The following is a 12287-nucleotide window of genomic DNA, read 5'->3' as shown; positions in this document are numbered from 1 at the left end:
CCTTATTGATATAATTCTAGTTTTGAATACTTAAAATTTTTATGTTTCCAGAATAAGAACTATACATATTATACTCAGAAAAAATGAATAAAATAAAATGTACATAGTGCTTTATGCACATTTCTGTATAAACGTCCTATTTTGAATAAATAAAAAATTTTTTCAAAAGTAGACAAGTTTGACTTCATTAAAACTTAGAACTTCAGTTAATCAAAGGAATCATAAAGAAAGGGAAAAACCAAGCCAAAACTTGGGAGAAGCTGTTTGCAGCACATAAAACTACCAAAGGTCTTGTACCTAGAATACCATATTTTTTGCTTTTAAAACATTTTCCCGGGACTTCCCTGGTGGTTCAGTGGGTAAGACTCCACGCTCCCAATGAAGGGGGCCTGGGTTCAATTCCTGGTTGGGGAACTAGATCCCACATGCATGCTGCAACTGAGTCCACATGCCGCAACGAAGAAGTCTGCATGCCGCAACAAATATCCCACGTGCCACAATTAAGACCCAGTGCAACCATAAATAAATAAATAAATAAAACATTTTCCACATTTTACCATCACAGAAATTGGGTACATATCATGGGCAATGGCAGGTTATAATTTAATTGATAATGTTCTCTTTTTTTTAATGTAACATAAAATAGCAGAGCATTTTTAATCAATGGCATCTTAGCTTTGATTAAAAACTACGTGTAATGAATACTTAAGAATCACTAAATAAAAGATAAACAACTCAAAAGAAAAATGGACAAATGACTTGAATTCTGTATAAAGAGACAACCAAAATGGTCATCAATTATGCGAAAAAAAACCCAGCATCATTAGGAACAAGGTAAATGCCAGTTAATACCATGATGAGATTCTACATATAGGCAAAAGGTTTTAAGTCTGGCAATACCAAGTGTTGACAAAGATGTGAAGAAATAGGACCTCTCATCCACTGCTGGTCAGAGAGTAAATTGGTAAAACTATTTTGGAATACAACTTGGGTTATCTAGTAAAGATAAACGTGTGCAAACCCTATGATCCAACAATCCCTCTCCTAAGTACATATCATAGGAAAACTTCTATACAGTTACACCAGGAGATATAAATAAATTACTTATAATAGTATTATTCATAATATTAAAAAACTGAAAACACAAATGTCCATCAACAGTTCAATGGATAAACAAATTGACATATCCAGGTAATGAAATATTATACATCAATGAAAATAAATGAACTACAGCTACATGAAACAACATGAATGAATCTCATTAACACTACTGAATGAAAGAAAGAAGTCACAGGAAAATGCATTCAGTGTTATTCCTTTTATATAAAGTTCACAACAGTCAAAACTAAACAAAATATTATTTCGGGATACACAGATATATGATACAGGCATAAAGAAAATCAGGGCAATGATCGTCATAAAAATCAAGGTCATGATTTCCTGTGGAAGACTGAGAAGTACTTGTGATCATGAAGGGACACAGACAACTTCTAAGGTGCAGGATATTTTATATTTCTTAACTTGAGTAGAGGTTGCACTGGTGTACACTTAATCATAATTCATTAAAACGTACACATCCATTTATATAATCATCTGTATGTATGATAACATATCACAAAATTTTAAAAAGAAAAAACAAAAAAGCAAATTACAGAGTAATATGATCTCATTTAATTTTCATACTTATATATGTTAAGTGCTAATGGATACAAGAACTCTGGAATACTACATAAACTGCTTCACTTATGGGGTCTGACCTCTGGTATCCTGGGTTGTGAGTTTCTAAGATATTCATAGTCTACGCTGTTTGAATTTTTACAATAAGCTTATATTACTTTGTAATTAATTACTTTGTAAGTAAAATTTTTAAACAACCAGGAAAATGATGCTAGGAAAAATGTCCCAGGTATTGAGGCTAGCCAACTTTCACCCAAATAAGTCAAATTGAAGATTTCCATAAATTTTCATATTCTTTACCATATTGCCTGGATTGCTAAGAATCTGATTTCAAAGGCCAAATAACGCCCTTACAGAAAACCTATTATATCAATACAAGCACAGCCAAAATTCTGGTGCTGACAATAACTCTAACTGCGGTCCCACCATCACATTGTATCACAGTAAGCTTTATCTGCTATAAATAATACTCAGCTACTTCAGACACATTCCAGAGCTTTTTCCAAATATAACAAGAGACAAAAACATTCCAAAATTTACACAAACATCTTGTAGCTTTCCAAAGACGTGGACAACAGGGCAGTAGCAAGACAGTGGCAGGATGCGGCAAGTGTAAAATTTGTAAACACAGATTAAACCTCATGCATCACCTCCAAGTTTAATCTGCTCTAAAATAAAATAAAAAAGAATCCCATCATCCCATCTATAGCTATTTAATGAGATTTTCTAGCCCCTAAAATTTTTTTCCAATTGAGTTTATATTAATAGTGTCTAATTTCTATTTCATAACTACATTCTCATCAGCGTTTTATTTTTTTCTTTTTTAACTAAAGAACACCCATACAAAACATTTTTATTTGTAAGATACCAAGCCCCCTTTTTTTAGCCCCCCTGAGTGTTAGCTATCCCAAATACAGAGGAGAGCAACCGCAGGCAACAGTAGTTTTAATCATTACTGTTCTTTTGACATTGTCTCTGAACCTTGCCCTTTTCCCAGGGATTAAATCAGTGGTGTCCTGATAAATGTTTAGCAACCAGCTTTTGGGAGAGTGGAGGTTGGTTGGTAGCATTTGCTGATTTCCATGTTGTAAATACTTCACAATGGACCATTTCAAGGTACTTATGTAATGTCACTGAACACAGAGTCAGAAAGAGATGCACAGTGGCACACCAGCCACTACATAGTATTTCCACCATTCAGTGTCAATAGATAGAAACAACTCAAAAGCATAGAAAACAGTAAAATGTAGTAAAATAATTAAGAAGTGATGAGTTTTGAGCTTGTAGTTTCTTTGTTCTTAGTATAATTTTTAATTATTATATGTTTATAAAACTTAATTTTTAATAATGGTTGCATCTAATAACCAGCTCACAAAATTCCTGAAAATTTAACAATCAGCTTTGTGAGCTGGCACATCACTGGATTCAACCTTCCAATTTGAACTTAACTTCCCACAGAGACCTCTCTTGGCTCTTTGTGGTTAGGAGATGTACACTTTCCACACTGGACTCCTTGAGGGCTCTCACACCTCTGCATAGACAGGTCCCTGCTTTACTTACCTTTTGCCCAGGCAGGAAACTTCCCTGAAGACTTTTTGTTATTCACAGCTTAGGTCATTTCCCTCCCTTTGAGTTAGAAAAAGGGGCGAAATACCTACTACATTAAGCTTAAAACTAGTTATTTAGAAGTTATAAAAGTTAGTTATATTGTTGATAAAAAACAGAAAGACATTGGTCTTAATTCTTATTCTACTACGTATAAGCTGTAGGACATCATTCAACTTCTCTGAGTTTCAGTATCCTCATCAGTAAAATGGGAATTATAACAACCTCATAGGTGGTTATGAAGATTAAATGAAATAATGTCTACAAAACAGCACAGTGTCTGGCATTGACTAAGTGCTCAACACATGGTAACTGTTGATATTACCTGTTTTTAAAGGCCAATGTTATGCAGGTACCATATGATACAACTTATGAAAGTTTAGAATAATCTGAACTCCTGATTAACTAGCTCATTACCAAAGCAAAATGCCTTCCAAAAATCACATTATTTCAATATTCACACTCAAATATTAAAATCAGGAATATGTTCTTCAGCCACCAAAACACCCAACCTGCTTTTTCATACTAATGTGGTGGAGAGGCACATTCATTTATTCGTCCAGTTTTCCAGGCATGGGAAATACAGCATTTAACAAGGTTGATACACTTTTTGACAATCATGGAAATTAAAGGCCTGGTGGGGGACAGGGGAATGGAAGATAATCACATAAATATATAATTTCATACTGAAATTGAAGAGCAAGGAAAAGATGTTACAAGAAATTATTATAAACTGGAGTGTTAGGGGAGCTATCTGTTCAAAAGAGACATTTAAGCTAAGATCTAAATAATGAGTTGGAGTTAACCAGCTACAGATTAGGGGGAAAAGCATTTCATGATAAGAGATCAGCCTTTGCTGAGGCCTTGAAGTGGGAGAGAGCCTGGTGTGTTCAATGCACTGAAAGATGGGAGGTACATAGTGTAATAAGCAAACTAAGAAAATAAAGAAAAACTATGTCTGTTGTTAACATTAACTATTTGTTATTTCCCCATCACTCATTCCCCACCCTGCCTCTCCAGTTCTTTCTAAGAGGGTGGATCCTATACCTAGAGGGCTCTTTGTGATATGTTTGACTGCACCAGTTTGGAGGTAGAAACTGGAACCAAGTTGGGATCAAGCTTAACAGCTCAGCATATTAACAGAATGAGAAGTTTAAGAGCAACCTAGAAGGAGAAGCTGAGAGCCAGGGAGGCAGTATGCTATACTGAGGAAGGGAGTTTCAGCTGGTAGGAAAAGATCAGAGGCTAGAAGGAGGGCAGAAGCCCGGGGTATTGACTCCCTATCTCTCTGCCTCCAGCTGGGTCTCCAGCAGCAGTTGCATCTTTGCTGGTCACTTCAGACCCTGCCAGACAACCCCTTGGTCCCAGCTCCCTTCAGGAAGGCATGGCCATGTTGCTAGCTACCACCAAGGCACCGAGTTCTAGTCTTTGGCAACAACGTCTCCTCTCGGTATTCCTTCAACTCTGAGGAAAATTGTGGCTTCCTGCTATTAGTAATCTCTGGTTGACTCAACTTCCCCTATTTCCTTGCTATTCAAAATGTGGCTCATGAACCAGCAGCACTGACTTTATTCAGGAACTTCTTAAAAACACAGAATCTCATGCTCCACTCCAAACCTATTGAATCTGCATTTTAAAAAGACCCCAGGTGGGACTTCCCTGGTGGCACAGTGGTTAAGAATCCGCCTGCCAATGCAGGGGACATGGGTTTGATCCCTGGTCTGGGAAGATCCCACATGCCATGCAGCAACTAAGCCCATGCACCACAACTACTGAGCCTGTGCTCTAGAGCCCGCGAGCCACAACTACTGAGCCCGAGTGCCTAGAGCCCATGCTCTGCAACAAGATAAGCCAACACAATGAGAAGCCTGTGTACCACAACAAAGAGTAGCCCCCGCTCGCCGCAACTAGAGAAAACCCACACGCAGCAATGAAGACCCAACGTAGCCAAAAATAAATAAATTCATTCATTTTAAAAAAAAGACCCCAGGTGATTTGAACACATTAAAGTTTGAGAAGTAAGGCCCTATTTGTGTCTTCGGGAAGACCATCCCCTAAGTAACAAATAGCCTGTACTAAATTCCCTCTGTTTGAAATGCCTAGATGGTTTCTGGCAGGACCTAACTGACACAGTTAAGTTTTTATGTTCGCACGTTCACTTGTTTTCAATGCTTACTACCTATCCCTTTATACTACAATTTAATATTCTTGAATTATTTTAGACTCATCTCTCTCTTGGTTTCTCTGACCAATACTTGTTTCACATATTTTTCCTCCAAAACTACACAGACATTGCTGTATTGTTTTAAGTTATTCAGTGTTGCCAAAGAGAAGTCTGATTTTTGTTCCTTTGTAGATAATCTGGGTTGTTCTATTTTTGTTTTGGGCATGGATTCTTACAGAATCTTTTGTTTTCCTTAAAATTCAAAATAGGTCATTAGGAATATATATTAATATCACCTGGAACATACCAAATCATATTGTTCTCCAAACACTGCCCTTTTCTTCCAATAAAGAATAGTTTCTTCTAGTAAGACTTAGATTTTTATCCTTTTTTATTTGTTCTAATCTTTTCTTCAGGAACAGTTCAATTTTATAAAATCATGTCCAACATTGATATTATTATTATTAATCCTGCTTTTGAAGTTGACTTGCAAGCTTCCTTTTTATTTCAAACCATTGCTGATAAAGCTCACTTATCCTTCTTCAGAGAGAACATGACTGCCTACATCCTGCTGGAAAGAGCTAGCAAATGTCTTCCAAAAACTTTTCTGACTCCTCTAGTAGGTAATTTTTACTTTTTTTTTTTTTTTTTTTTTACTATTTTGTTCCAGTTTTTGTGAGATATAATTGACGTACAGCACTGTACAAGTTTAAGGTGTACAACATAATGATTTGACTTACCTACATCATGAAATGATTACCACAATAGGCTTAGTGAACATCCATCATCTGATATAGATACATTAAAGAAATAGAAAAATATACATATTTTTTCCTTTTGATGAGAACTCTTAGGATTTACTCTCTTAACTTTAATTTATACCATACAGCTGTGTTAATTATCTTTATCACATTACATAGTAAGTAATTTCTAGAATAAAGATTTTCTTCTGAGCCTAGAGAATAATTTTCCATTTATTTTATGCTACAGTAATTTTTATAGGGCTCCTTTTTTTTTTTACTTTTGACTTATCTTTTAACAAGGCTCAACTTTTGCCAACAGGTAGAGGTCATGGGATCTCCTTGGTTTCTCTCCCTGTGCACTTGGGTGCTGCAGCATACTTCTCTAAGATCCACACTTAGAGTAGGTATGATATACATGGTCCCTAGTCCTAGGCTGGGTGGGTAATTTGTCTCACTTGGCTAAGGAAGACTGTGGTAAGCTCTCCTCTCCCTCTGACTTTTGGGTCAGACGCATTTGTTAGTTCTTTTGTCAGAGCATAAAAGACCACATCCTTTTTCCTGCCTCTGCCTTCATCACCACTAGCTTCTTTCTATGTGTGGAGTGGAATTTATGGAATTGAGAGGATAGGACCAGTTCTATCAAGTTCAAAAGATAAACCCCAGATGCAGAAGGGATGTAGCTGCACAAGGTTTGCTGATATTTGGGGTCACTTTAGACTCCTTCTCCAAAGGGGGCTCCATGCTTTCTAAAGGAGAATGTAATCTAGGATGTGTACCTTTATCAGCAGTATAGCTGGAAGGAATTCCCCCACAGACTTGGGCTTATGGTCTTCCCTTTAGCCTCCAGTGTTTGTCTTTTTGCATATCTTCGTGGATATTTTAATGGAAGGATATCAGACAATATACTGGGGCCTGGGAATCTGCTGCTATAACAACAACAACAATAAAGGCTAACATTGGTTGAGTGTTTACTATGTGCCAGGCACTGTGCTTAGTATTTTGTGTATATTACCTCATATTTCATCCTCACAAAAATACTTTGCTGTAGGTGTTGGAAGCAACCTCCCTTCCTCTGGCTTCATGTTTCCATGTGGAAGGATCTCCATTAGAATAAAACTCTTGGGGCTTCCCTGGTGGCGCAGTGGTTGAGAATCTGCCTGCCAATGCAGGGGAAACGGGTTCGAGCCCTGGTCTGGGAAGATCCCACATGCTGCGGAGCAACTGGGCCCGTGAGCCACAACTACTGAGCCTGCGCGTCTGGAGCCTATGCTCCGCAACAAGAGAGGCCGCAATAGTGAGAGGCCCGCGCACCGCGATGAAGAGTGGCCCCCGCTTGCCACAACTAGAGAAAGCCCTCGCACAGAAACAAAGACCTAACACAGCCAAAAATAAATAAATAAATTAAAAGAAAAAAAAAAGAATAAAACACTTGGCCTCTTGCTCACCTCTTCAGTCTCCCTGGGGAGAGTCACTCACCTCATTGGCTTGTTATGAAGAAGGAACTAGACACATCTGGCTCAGCTACATCCAGGACCACTCTTCGATCTGCCTGCCTAAAGAAAGGATGCGTTTTGTTCTGTTGCTAAGTCTCACGGTGAGCTGAGTGGAGTAGATCTGCCCCAGGAGAGAGGCCTGTATTTCAGTTTCTTCCTGTGCCTAGTGAGTGCGTTCGATGTTGAGATACAGGATTAGGAAACACATCGTTTCTAAAACATCCAAGTTTTCAAACACAGTCCTATTAGTAGTAAAGCAACATTTTGATATCCATCCCTCCAATTTCTGCCCTTTCAATTATTCAAATTTATATGGGGAAGATGGGAAAGTATTTGTATATCTTTTAAAATCCCCGAAGTAGGAATTATTAGCGTCTCTAGTTTAAGTTGTGAAACACAAGCACTGAGCCAACTTATCCAAGGTTCCACAGCTCCTCAATGACAGAGCATGGATTCTTACTCAGTTCTGGCTAACTCTAGAGCAAACACTTGACAACCATGCCAAGCTAATCCCTGTAACTTCCCTGCTCCCCACGGCTGAACTTCACAGAATCTCATCACACCTTTAAGACTGAGTGTTGGCACCATCTGAGGAAAACCCAACCTATCCTTCAAGGATCTGCTGTGGAGCCTTTCCCAGTTCTCCCAGAGTTAGTGAGTCCATTCTCTGTGTTCTTTTTTTTTTTTTTTTTTTTTTTATTTATTTATTTATTTATTTTTGGCTGTGTTGGGTCTTCGTTGCTGCGCGCGGACTTTCTCTAGTTGCGGCGAGCGGGGGCTACTCTTCGTTGCGGTGCGCGGGCTTCTCATTGCAGTGGCTTCTCTCATTCTGGAGCACGGGCTCTAGGCGCGTGGCCTTCAGTAGTTGCGGCACATGGGCTCAGTAGTTGTGGCTCACGGGCTCTAGAGCACAGGCTCAGTAGTTGTGGCACACGAGCTTAGTTGCTCTGCGGCATGTGGGATCTTCCCGGACCAGGGATTGAACCCGTGTCCCCTGCACTGGCAGGCGGATTCTCAACCACTGCGCCACCGGGGAAGCCCTCTCTGTGTTCTTTGTACAGCCTTCTGTTGGAGAGCAAAGATTAATTCAGTTACTGAATTATTTCATTTCTCTCTCTAACCTTAGCATCTAGCACAGAGTAGCTGCCAACTTGGTTTGTGTTAAATGATACTCACAGAAACAGATTAACTAATACCAAATTCTTCAAAGCAACGACTTTCAGCACAAGTTCTTACACAGATTCCAGGATGGACTCAGTTGCACTCTAGCAATACTTAAGTTACAGGGCCTCCCTCTGTTCCATTTAGTGTTGGGGGAGGGTTTTTTGTTTTTGTGTATGTTTGTTTGTTTGTTTAAGTTCCTTCTAGTCTTGCCTTTAGAAGCTGTTGTGCTGGGAAGCAGTAAGCTGGCAGCATATCTGATGCCCATTAGCATTGTTTTACTGCACCTGATTTAATCTCACCCAGAATTACTACAAGAACCCGAAATAAGTGCAACATTTACAGAACATGAAAATAATAACTACCACTTATTTTTTTATAAGCTAATTTATTATTTTTTAAATTAATTTATTTATTTTGGGGGGCTGTGTTGGGTCTTCGTTGCTGCATGCGGGCTTTCTCTAGTTGCTGCGAGCAGGGGCTACTCTTCATTGTGGTGCGCGGGCTTCTCTTGTTGAGGAGCACGGGCTCTAGGCATGCAGGCTTCTGTAGTTGTGGCTCGCGGGCTCTAGCGCGCAGGCTCAGTAGTTGTGGCGCATGGGCTTAGGTGCTCCGTGGCATGTGAGATCTTCCCGGACCAGGGCTCAAACCTGTGTCCCCTGCATTGGCAAGCGGATTCTTAAAGTCCCATAACTACCACTTATCAAGCACCTATCATGTGCCAAACACCATGCCACATGGGTTATACCCATTAGCTCTAACCATCACAAGAAGGCTGTGAGGTAAGTATTATTACTCCCATTTTACAAATGAGAAAACTGAGGCTCAAGGAGATGAAGAGATTTGCCCACTGCCACACACCAGGAAGTGGCAGAGCAGAAATGGAATCAGTGCTGTCTGGCTCCAGAGCCGGATTTCTTTTCCTTTATTCAGTGCCCTCTGGAACATATAGCAGCTGTTGTGATGATTGGAAAAGATAATGGATAGGAAAGTGCTTGGAAAACTCCACAGAGAACCAAGCATGTAAGAGATTATGAAGACTTGTTGAGAGCTTTGGCAAGGGCACTGTGATAATAGCCCTGGGGAGGGGGAACAAATTGATCTGGCTGGAGTTTAGGGACATTTCCTATTATATAATTGCTCTGAATGCAGTATTTCTCAAGCAGTGGAGACGCAGACCCTCCTTTCTTTGTGAAACAGTCCTCATCTCTGGGAACAAAGATGGGAGAGGTTAGTTTGGTTTAAACTAGTAATTTTCTTCCAGGACAAATGAAAGGGTGGGGGAGGATGGTGGTGTTGTCCACTTGCTGTTGGGTCCTAGGCGTTGATTGGTTCCGGACTCTGCTTTGAGTGAGAGCAGTTACTACAACACATGCTGAACGTTTTTCCATTTAAAATGCATTTCAAAAACACAATAGGCCTGTGTGTTTATTCTCTGAAATATAGCACAACAGAACACATGGTTGTTACATATGTTCTGAATGTTTCACCAGAATTCAGAGGCAGAGAAAGGCATTTTTGTTCTCTCATTCACACAACAAATATTTATTGAATGATTTCTGTATGTCAAGCATTGTACGAGGCACTGAGGAACAAGACAGGGGCCCTGTTGTCAAAAAAAATAAGACTAGAGTAGGAGAGATATACTTATAAACTAATTTTTTAAATATTATGATACAACATAAGTGTAACAATAGGAGTACACACAAGATAAAGAAAATTGAATGAGAGAGTGATGCTCTCCACCAATGGAGACTCTTTCCAAGAATAAATGATGTCTGAGCTGATTTTTGATGACCAAACTGGAATATTAAGCCCAATCCCTATAATGTGCACTCTGCATATATATACGTCCGGTGCATGGAAACACACTAAAATATTATTTGTTATTTTAATAATTATTTATTAAGCACCTAGTACATGCACCTAGTACATACACTATGTTAATATTTGTGCAGGATGCAAAGAACAAGGTATTATTCTATCTACCTGATCTATCAAAACAGATTATATTAGAATAGAGAAAACAAGACATGTTCCATAATAATAACAGAATAAACAATAATGGGGAAAATATTTGCCCAACACTGACTATGAAAGATCAAGCAGACAAAATATAAACTCTGAATCAACAGAGAGGCAGAGAATGGGGTTAATGACTTAAGCATCCACCTTAAGAAGCTAGAAAAAGTAAATTAAACCCAAAATATGTAGAAGGAGAGAAACAATAAAACCATTTCTGAAATGATCAGTGGAATTGAAAAAGACTCTAGCAAGAGTTCTCAAGAATAAAAGAGAGTAGACACAAAGTGCCAGTTTAGGAATGAAAGAAGGAACATCACTTTAGATACTGTAGATACTAAAAGAATAATACTATGAACAACATAAGGTCTACAAATTTGACAACTTAGATGAAATGGACAAATTCCCTGAAAGAATACATCTTACCAAAACTGACTCAAGAAGAAATAGAAAATATGAATAGATATATATTTTATTTAAAAATTGAATTTATACCTAAACACTGTTATGGATTAAATATTTGTGTCTTCCTAAAATTCATATATTGAAGCCTAATCCCAATGTGATGGTATTTGGAGGTGAGGCCTTTGGAGGGTGATTATCTCATAGGGGTAAAGCCCTCATGAATGAGATTAGTGCCCTTTAAGGGGCTGAAGAGACAAGAGTTCTCCCTTTCTGCCATGTGAGGACAAAATGTTGATAAGGATGTAAAACAACTGAAACCCAGCAGTGCTGGTGGGAGTGTAAACTGGTACCACTTTGAAAAACATTTTGTCAGTTTCATAAAAAGTTAAATACATTGCATGAAATCCAGAAATTCCATTCATAGGGATTTACTCAAGAGGAGTAAAAACTTATGTCAAACAAAGAAGTATACACAAATGTTCACAGCAGCATTTTTCATAATAGTTCAAAACTGGAAACCACACAAATGTCTATCAGGAGGAATGGTGGATAAATGAAGAAACTGTTGTATATTGACCCTGTGGAATACTACTCAGCAATAAAAAGAAACAAACTACTGATATATGTAACAACATGGATAAATGTTAAGCAAAAGAGCCCAAACCCCAAAGTGTTCATATTGCATGAGTCCATTTACATGAAGTTCTAGAGAAAGCAGGTTAGTGGTTACCTGGGGTGGAATTGACCCCTAAGGCAGGTGTCCCCAACCCCCTGGCTGCAGCCTGGGCCGCACAGCAGGAGGTGAGAGGCAGGCAAATGAGCGAAGCTTCATCTGCCGGTCCCCCATTGCTGGCATTATCACCTGAACCATCCCCTCCACCCCCGTCCGTGGAAAAATTGTCTTCCATGAAACCGGTCCCTGGTGCCAAAAAGGGTGGGGACTTCTGCCCTAAGGGACACAAGGGAACTTTTGAGCACAATGGAAATATTTATATGTTTATTGTGGTGGTAATTACA

This window comes from Balaenoptera borealis (assembly GCF_965194805.1).
Source record: "Balaenoptera borealis genome assembly, chromosome: 11".
Classification (NCBI taxonomy): Eukaryota; Metazoa; Chordata; class Mammalia; order Artiodactyla; family Balaenopteridae; genus Balaenoptera; species Balaenoptera borealis.
The sequence above is the reverse complement of the archived record's forward strand: the minus strand, read 5'-3'. Positions refer to the sequence as shown.